Source organism: Sturnira hondurensis, unplaced genomic scaffold (genome assembly GCF_014824575.4).
Source record: "Sturnira hondurensis isolate 20B ecotype Veracruz unplaced genomic scaffold, ASM1482457v3 Scaffold0008640, whole genome shotgun sequence".
NCBI lineage: Eukaryota > Metazoa > Chordata > Mammalia > Chiroptera > Phyllostomidae > Sturnira > Sturnira hondurensis.
Genome location: NW_028081271.1, coordinates 6,625,072 through 6,634,106, shown reverse-complemented (window position 1 = coordinate 6,634,106; position 9,035 = coordinate 6,625,072).

Sequence of the window (9,035 nt, the reverse complement as noted above, 5' to 3'; positions counted from 1 at the left end):
GTTAAGTTGACATTCTGAATTTGGGATAACCAAACCTTTACAAACATTAACCAAATTAACTGAATTCTTTTTGAAACATATTACACTTTTTCCCTGATGCTGGGAATGAGTTACAATGCTGTTAACTGGATGGCATGACTGTTCTTTATGCAACTCCATTTGTTAATTTATACAAAAAGAAAATTACTGACTAGAAAGTGTGCCCTTTAAAAAATGCCTGCCAAGTGAAGTATCTCTCCTGAAAATCAGTTATGTAACTTTAAAGTCTTGATATGTTTTCTTCACTATTATCAGAAAATAGCTAGTTAAAATACTAACAAGGAAAAAGCAACTGATAAAGACCAAAGTCAAAGACAGGGGTTTTCTCTCATGAAGTCTTGCAGTAGGAGACTTGTAAGCATTCAGGATTTCATCACTGGTTTCCTCACTCTAATATCAATAAGGAAAAAGTCCTTAGCTAATGCTTTGTTTCATCTTGCAACACTCAAATATTTAATTAGTTGCACCTGATTTTCCAGGGTAACAATTATTTGCAGACTGTTTGAAAAATTAACTCTTTCAAGACTACTAGATTACTATTACCAAATGACTGTTGTATAGTACAAATTGGTTAGTGAGTTGCATCCCTGAAAAATATCAGGGAAATAGTGAAAAATATCTCACTATTCGAAAAAGCAAACTCTTATTAAACATGTTGTGTTAATCAGCTATCAACCTCTGTTAAGGCAAACTCCTTTAAAATATCAAAATTACTCACTTACAGATGTAATCAATTTTGCCAGCTTCCCCTGTGTCTATTGAAACACTAGTGTTGATGTGAGGGTCAGCAATGAAGAGAAATACCATTTTGATAGGAATGTTGACAAATGTTTGTACAGTTACATTTGTATATGGGTTTGTAAATGTTTGCATATTCATAATCCAAATTATGAATATTTGTACTTGTCTGTAGCTTGTATTTCTGAGCCCAGGCTGGAGGCTTTCTGAGGTTGAAAGCTGTCATAAAGGGGGAAAATTCGGTTTTTCAAAGGCACTCAGTGAGATCTGAGACTCTGATAGGAAGTCTACACAAGACCCTTTGAACTGGAATAGAGATAGTGGAACATCTTTCATTATTTTTTCTAAAATTCAGTTGTTAGCATCGTATAATTTATCACCTACGCTAGTATTCACTTGGAGTGGACAGACCAAAGAATTTGACCTTATTAATTTACATAAATCATTTGAATATTGTCATTGGAGAGTTCACCTCAATAGCATTCTCCTACAGAAAACTGAAATCGTGTAGAATTTTTTTTTTTTGCCTTCAGTGAATGTCACCTTTATGCACGTGTTTCTACACCCATTGCAACAGATTAGTTTGGGACACATTGCCTGTACTTTGCTATGAGAGCTTCATAAACACACAAAATACAATTACCTTTGTTTAAAACAAAAGAATGAATAGACACTATAGCTTGAAGAGGTGAACGGAATTCCAGTTTCTCTACTGCATGTTTCTCTAGCAAATATTTGCATGTAACTCATTTACATACATAAACATGGTGGTTTTTCTGACAAAGCAGCAGAAGGACTTGGTTTTAAATATTCTGGGAAGAAATATGACAGAATAACCAGTCTGGGGTGTTAAATCCATAACTGTTCATTGAGTAAACCTGTTCAATCGAACTGTAATGTAATGAGTAGTAATGCTGACCACCTTATGGTCTGCCTCTGACACCGCCTCAAATATTTCACTGAGAATAAGCCAACCTATTTGGGATGTAACAGATACATTTCAAGTCAGCTTAAATCACTAAGTGATTATATTTGAGAACTACACGATCATAACCTTCTTTAAGCAGGCTTTTCTTTTTAAAAAATAATTTTTATTTTTTTTGCACTCTTAATTTTCTCTACTTTTCTCTACTTTTATGATTGAAAATAAGAAATCTCCATTTAAAAATATTTTGTGTACATACAACGTGACAATAACAAACAGGGTAAAAGTTCAGTAACAAATGGGTATCAACAGATCATCTGGTGATGGTAATAATTTAGAGTGTGTGATGTAAGCTGTGTACCACATTCCTGAAATGTTGGGCCATAAATGAGTTGAATTCACCTTATGCTTGTCTGTCACCAGAAGGGTAATGGAGTCAAGTGCAAAATCGCATTGTTTTAACGTGGCAAAGGGAAAAGTACATTCAACTGTGGGACATTAATCATAAAGGAATATGTAATGAAGTTAGAATCATAAGCCTTGACTATACCTTGCAATGTTTAGCATCTCTAGAACAGAAATATTTAAATTAATGAAAGCAATTATTTACAATTCATTCTAACCTTTACATGGTCTAACAAAGAGGAAAGAGTTGTGTAGGCATCTCAGTGTACGTGTGCATACTTCGTGTTCTAACCAGTTGGCTGTTTTTGCTTCATCTTTAATGTTGATAATCTTGGGGAACAGGAAAAGCCTCCACAGCTTTGAAGCATAAAAAGCATATTGAGATGTTGTGCTGTGCTATTAGTAAAAATGAAATAATGCTTGTCCCTAAGAAACATTACCTTTATTATGAGGACACACTTCTGTGTTCTGATTACAGGATGTCTGTGATTAACATGCCCATTTCCAAACCAATTGGTTATGGTTGCTTGCAGGCTTCAACTACTGATCCTGCATTTCCCCGCGTTAACGGGGCATTCTGCTTTCTGGTAGAACTGTTACTTAGCAGTGAGTGATGCAAGCAAGCCTGGTTTCTTTAAACATTCGAGAAAATAAATGTGTTGGCCATAAAAATAAATTTTACCTTCTATTTCCATGATGTGGTTAACGAATCACTAAGAACTCTTGAAAATTGGTGCCTGGAAAGTTATTATACCTTCATTGACTCTGTGACCATTGAGCTAGAGAATAAATGTTTAGGCAATTTGAAATGGTTAAATATAGGGTAACCTGAATTCTGACATTGTCATATTTATATCTACTTTCTTCAGTTTGAATATAAATTTAAATAAAAACATAAGAAGACTTTTTCCAAAAGACAGCTTATTTTTTATGTGTTTGAAAATACAGCCCATGATGTAATATAGTTGCACACTTTCTACTTTTGTTTATTAATGTCTACATTGTTACTGCCAAGGATCAACTGCGATAGAATCTTTTCTTGTATATGCTTGTTCTGATATATGATGTATTATATATGCAGGTAGGTATACATCTATATGGAAAAATCAGTACTATTTCTTGTGATTATTTTCAAGGTAGTCAGTTTGTTTTCTCTGTTCTTTGTTAGGAACTGAATCAAATAAAACTTGGTTAAAGATGAAGAGTAGTTCGATGATTAGTAAACATATGTATGAGTTAATGGACAATAGGCCTATCTTTCTTTTCTTGGCATTTTTTAGCAAAATTTAAACTACCCAGTTACTCATGTATTCATATATCATTCATTTATATTTGCTCTTCCATCATGGAAGGGAACTGAGTTTAATTGTATATTATTTGCTCCAGCTTCGTATAGGCAGCCAACAAGCTGAATTCTATTCCAAACACAATTTTGTTGCACTATTTAACAAATGTGTTTCTGTAAAAAAAGAAAAATGGGGAAAAAGCAAAAACTTTTCTTAGTGTAAATGAATGGGATGGATTCTTTTATTTCTTCTTGCAACCTCTTGGGGTGAGGGCGGGAGAAAGACAGCTGATATTCCTGACCTTTGCATGGTTATTTCATAGAATCATTGACGGGAACTTAGAGGCCAAGTTCAAGTCAACCCCCTCATTTTACAGACAATGAAAATGTAATTCACTAAATAATGTCTCACCAGTGATCTGCCAAGAGTTAGTGGGAGAGAGCTGAGACTGAGCTCACTAAAAATTTAGGAAACATTGAGCACCTGTTATTTTTTAGAAAGTGTGCCAGCCAGGTACTGAAGTGCCGAGTCCAGGGTTGGCTCTCCAAAGGGCAGATGCAGAAAAGGTTCCCTAACACACTGAAGACTCAGTGCAGTTGCTAACTTCGAAAAAAGAGACATTTAGATGAACGTACACGCCACATCTCCCAATAGACAGCCTTTCCCAAAACTCAAAACCAAATCTGATTTAACTAGAAATTACCGGGGTTACAGGGAACAGATGCACACATTGACATTACAAAAGGCAATCAGCAAAATCCCAACTATACCCAAATCTATAAGACAGCAAAAGGCTTTCTCTAACAAATATTTGAAAGAAAAGAAAATGTAACAGGAAACTAAAGACTATAAGAGACTTAAGAGATATGTCAATCACTTGAAATCAATAGATTCCTTGGAGACATTTAAAAAATGATATAATACAAAGTTAAAATGTAAACACTACTAAGCATTGACAATATTGAGGTGTTATTAGTTTTTTTTAAAGTCTGATCATGGTGTTTTGATTCAAACAAAAAGCACTGCCTTTTAGAGATACATGATGAGGATTTACATAAAAAGTAATATGATATCTGGGATTTGCTTTAGAATAATTAGAGAGAGGTGAGGAAGTGGGTGGTCTTGTAGAGGATGCACAATTTACCTTATTTATTTTGTAATGGGGTAATTAGTTCACAGAAGTATATTATCTATTCCTTGGTTAATGACTTGTTAATTGTGTTTGGAAACCCTGCTGTTACCTGAGTAGTTAAAAGTAACCCTGTGAAGTAAATGCTATTTTTATCCTCATTTTAGGTGTGAGTTCCTTGAGACCAGAGAGTTTAAGGAACTTGCTCAGGGTCACACAGCTAGTAAGTGATGGGGCAGGGACTGAGACTAAGCAACTACTCTCGCATCCCTGCCTATTCTACCATTCTTCAGAGGAGGGAGAGCCCAGAACTCCTCCTGAAATCCATATATGCTCAGGAAAGCATCCTTGCGCGCCTGACGAATGGGCCCTGGGCGACAAGGTAGCTTCTGAGGACACTGAGCTCTTCTGGACAATTGATCAACTATTTAATGGCATAAGTAGGAAGTATAATATGAAGTCAATGAAGGATGCATGATGGGGGTGGGTCCGGGCTTCAATCTGAATAAGATTATTTTATAAGCATCGTGTCCAAGTAATCAGTTTCAAATCTAAGATGTTAACTAAGCGACTGATCGGATGCGTTTGGTAGAGTCGCTCTGCTACAGTGGGTTCAACCAATGATCATTTTACTGATCCACTGAGCCGTTTCTTTGCCCCATCACCCCTCTTCATTCCTTTGACCATGAATGAGACTGTCCTGCCCTCAGAATCTCCTGACCTAGTAGGGGCAGGAGGGTTGGAAACAAACTGCAATTCCTAGAGGTTTTAACTAAAGGCTGTGAAATACTGGAGAATGAATAGATGGAAAAATGGGGGCCAAAGGCAATGGGAAAAGAAATCTACTGTGAAAATTGTCTTACTCACTCACCTACTTAACTGGCCTTCCCTTTGCCCACACCCTACTATATAAATAATGACATTAAGATTTTGCTTAAAGCGTCCTGGCCTCAGTTACCAACAGAAATAAGCAGCATGTAAGACAAAAACAAAAATGAAAAAAATTAAAGCTTTACCTTAAAAAATACTTCCTCTAGATCTTGGCATCCCATTTTAAGAGGGCAACATGACTGTGTTTTGTTAGTTTCCTTAGATAACTTTTTGGAACATGATAGTGTCAAATAAATCCACAAAGTAGCCCTGGCTAGTGAGGCTCAGTGGATCCCAACTGAGTGCCGGCCTGCAAACCAAAGGGTCGCTGGTTTGATTCCCAGTCAGGGCACATGCTTGGGTTGCAGGCCACATCCCCAGTAGGGGGTGCACAAGAGGCAACTACTCACTGATATTTCTCTCCCTCTCTTTCTTCTTCCCTTCCTCTCTTTCTAAAAATACATAAATTACAAAAACCAAATCCACAAAGTAATAACTGGTGAGTCTTATTTCCCTACCATCTATCCTAGGCCTCCTCTATACCCTCTTTATTTCCTACTTCCTCCAGGTGAAGGTCTGGCAGCCTTCTGCTCACTATTCTGTGACTTCTAACCCGGAGGGTGAGTCATACTTAGAAGAGGGCAACATTCTCATAGAAGAAGAGGTTATTACCAGAGAGGACAATGGTTTAAAGGAGTAATTCGGAGCAGAGACTCAACCATCCCTTCCAAAAACAGTGACACCCATTTCTTACTGCTATGCGCTGCTAGAGTAAAAAGGAACATAGTGTTGAATCTAGATCCGCAAAGCTTTTCATATTTGTAAGGATCATGCAGGTAATCAACATTCAGGAACCAGATAAAACAGCAAGGTGCATGTCAAAGTGCAATGCTATGAATGAGAGCCGAATTGGGTCCCCGGCCCAGCCGCCAGTCCCTCGGAATGTGACTGTGCTGAAGGCCAGGCCTTCAGAGAGGGAATTCAGTTAAAACACGGCTGTGCAGAGGGGGCCTAATTCAATATGGTTGGTGTCCTGAGGAAGAGGTTAAAACACAGACACCCAGGCAGGAGAGACCATGTGAAGACGCGCAGCGAAGGTGCCATCTGCAAGTGAAGTGTAGTGTCCACAGAATGAAGTCAACCGCAAGAAAATAAATGTCTGTGGTTTAAGCCATTCAGTCTGCATTGTTACACCAACCCACTTCCCACCCCCTTCAAATAACATAAGTGCCAAATGAGTGTGCTGGTCAAGAAGTATTCTTTTGGCTACAAATAAATAATCTGCCTGGCTGGTGTAGCTCAGTGGATTGAGTGTTGGCCTGTGAACCAAAGGGTGCACTGGTTTGATTCCCAGTCGGGGCACATGCCTGGGTTGCCGGCCAGGTCCCCAGTAGGGGCCGTGTGAGAGGCAACCACCCCGATGTTTCCCTTCCTCTGTTTCTCCCTCTCGCTCTAAAAATCAATAAATAAAAATCTTTTTTAAAAAACCCAAGTAACTTTGAGCCTGGATAGTCAGGAAAAGCGCATATAGGCGGTAGGCGTTGAACTAGTCCTTGAAGAGTAAGCTGGGGTGGGACAGAGTTCAGAAGGGAACACAGCCTTACCAGACCCAGTTTCCTGTTGAGGGGGAGTGGGTCGGCAGAGCGTGGAGTAGCTGACACAGAAGAGTTGGAGGAAAAGGCCAGATGGACCAGTTGAATGTTGACTGAAGCTGTGCCTCGTTCTCAAAAGGAAATACTAACGTCTATCAACTCACAGCCAAATACTCTTCCTTCTTTATGTGCAAGTCGGTTTATGCCACTCTCTAGAACACGGCCAAGCAATGGCAGCCTGGCTTTCTCTGGGGCGTAAAAAGCAGTACATTTCCTCACAAATACTACACTCTCCAGCAGCTTCGATTCCTGGCATTGTGCCTGGCAGGACGAATCAAGATGTACCAAGAGGTAGTTGGTAAGTTTATAAATTTACAGTAGGGTTAATTAAGTAAAATTATAGAGATAGAAATAAAATAGATTCTCTGTCTTCCAGTAAGGACATTGGCCATGCCACCTGTGTTTCTGTCTGCACCATTAACTGTACGCACTTCATTCACTATCCACAGACCATCCAGCACATGTGAGGTGCGGGGAGGGGAGCAGAAAACAACGCAGGTGTGGAGAGAAGGACCAACAGAATGGTGCTGGTCTGATCACGATAGAAAAATGTATAAAACAAAGTGGAGTCACTCGAGTCAACCAAGATGGCTGTCAGTCAGCCATGACACTTGGTTTCAAGAGGGAAACTACCTAAGTCATGCTGGACACATCTGGCAAGGATACCCACACAAGACACCTGCACAGGTGATCCAAGCAGCCCTGCCTACAGAGCAGGACCATGCACAGACAGGCTCCTGGGAGATTTCCCACTTGTCAGCAGGGGTGTCGGGCAGGAGAGCTATGTACTACCCATAGGTTCCTAGGTAAATGCCTCATTTGGCATCAGGGGTGGCAAGACATTTATCAAAAAGACCCAGAAGGGTGGAGTCCACCATGTTCAAGGTATAACTGAGGCAGCTCCAGACTGTGGCTGAGACAGCCGGGCTCCACGCACCAGACAGAGTGCTGCCCCACGCCTCGCCGATCTCCCTTGGCATCAGCCGCCAGAGGCTCTGCCTGGCTGGACTGAGGACTTTGTCTGCCCTGCTGCCCACCTGGCTCTGGGGATCCTTCCTTGCAAGATGCTGACAACTCCCTTGCCTTCCATGCTGTCTCCTGGACCTGCAGACTGAGACTCTGGGACTCAGGTTCATTATCCCCCACTGATTGCTGTGTGTGTGTTGTATTCCTCTTAGATTGCGTTAGAGTGTGAGTAGGATGTTAATGTTCGTTGATGTTCTACTTTGAGTGAACCTGCATTCAATAAAAGCTGAATGCATAACGTAGTTACTGTGTGTGACTCTCATCTATTCCTCGTCTATTCCTAGGTTTGCTCAACGGGCAGCTCGCCTCCCAGTTGCCCGGCTGACTTATAGGAAGAACTCTATCACAAACCTGCGCTCGAGACAGCAGACCTTCCTGGAGCTTACATTTTTGCTTCTGTTGTGTCTGTACACATTGAAACAGATGTCTGTTCTTCTGCTTTTTCAAACGTGGAATGATGAAAGGTAGCATTTTGGCCTCTTTGAAAAAGACAATTCTTTCAACCTCTTTGAGAAAAACCATCCATTCTCAACATAGGAAAAATAAAAGCTGTTATTTGACTAGCTGGCTGACCGTGTATCGGAATGAATCGCTTTACCTATTGGAAACTCTGTAGGTTGTGGACAGGAAATCTAATCCTTCTTCCACTTCCTAGGGGCCGAACAGGTTTCTAGATATTTACTCTGAATATGTCACATGACTATCTGAACCTATTTCAGTGACATGACCCTCCCTGCACACCGCTGGAGACAGCAAGTACACAGGGACAGAGGTAACTCGTGGAAACAGAGATGCGCCCAGGAGGCATCTCTGCTCTTTGTACTGAAGAGTACGTGTGTAAAAATGCACTTTCTCTATGGAATGAGAACTCTCTTACTTTCCTTGTTCCATGTTTCTTGTTCTTTGCTTCTCCTCCTTTGATTCGTCTTGAAAAAAAAACAAAACTATATGTCTAAGTAAGTAAA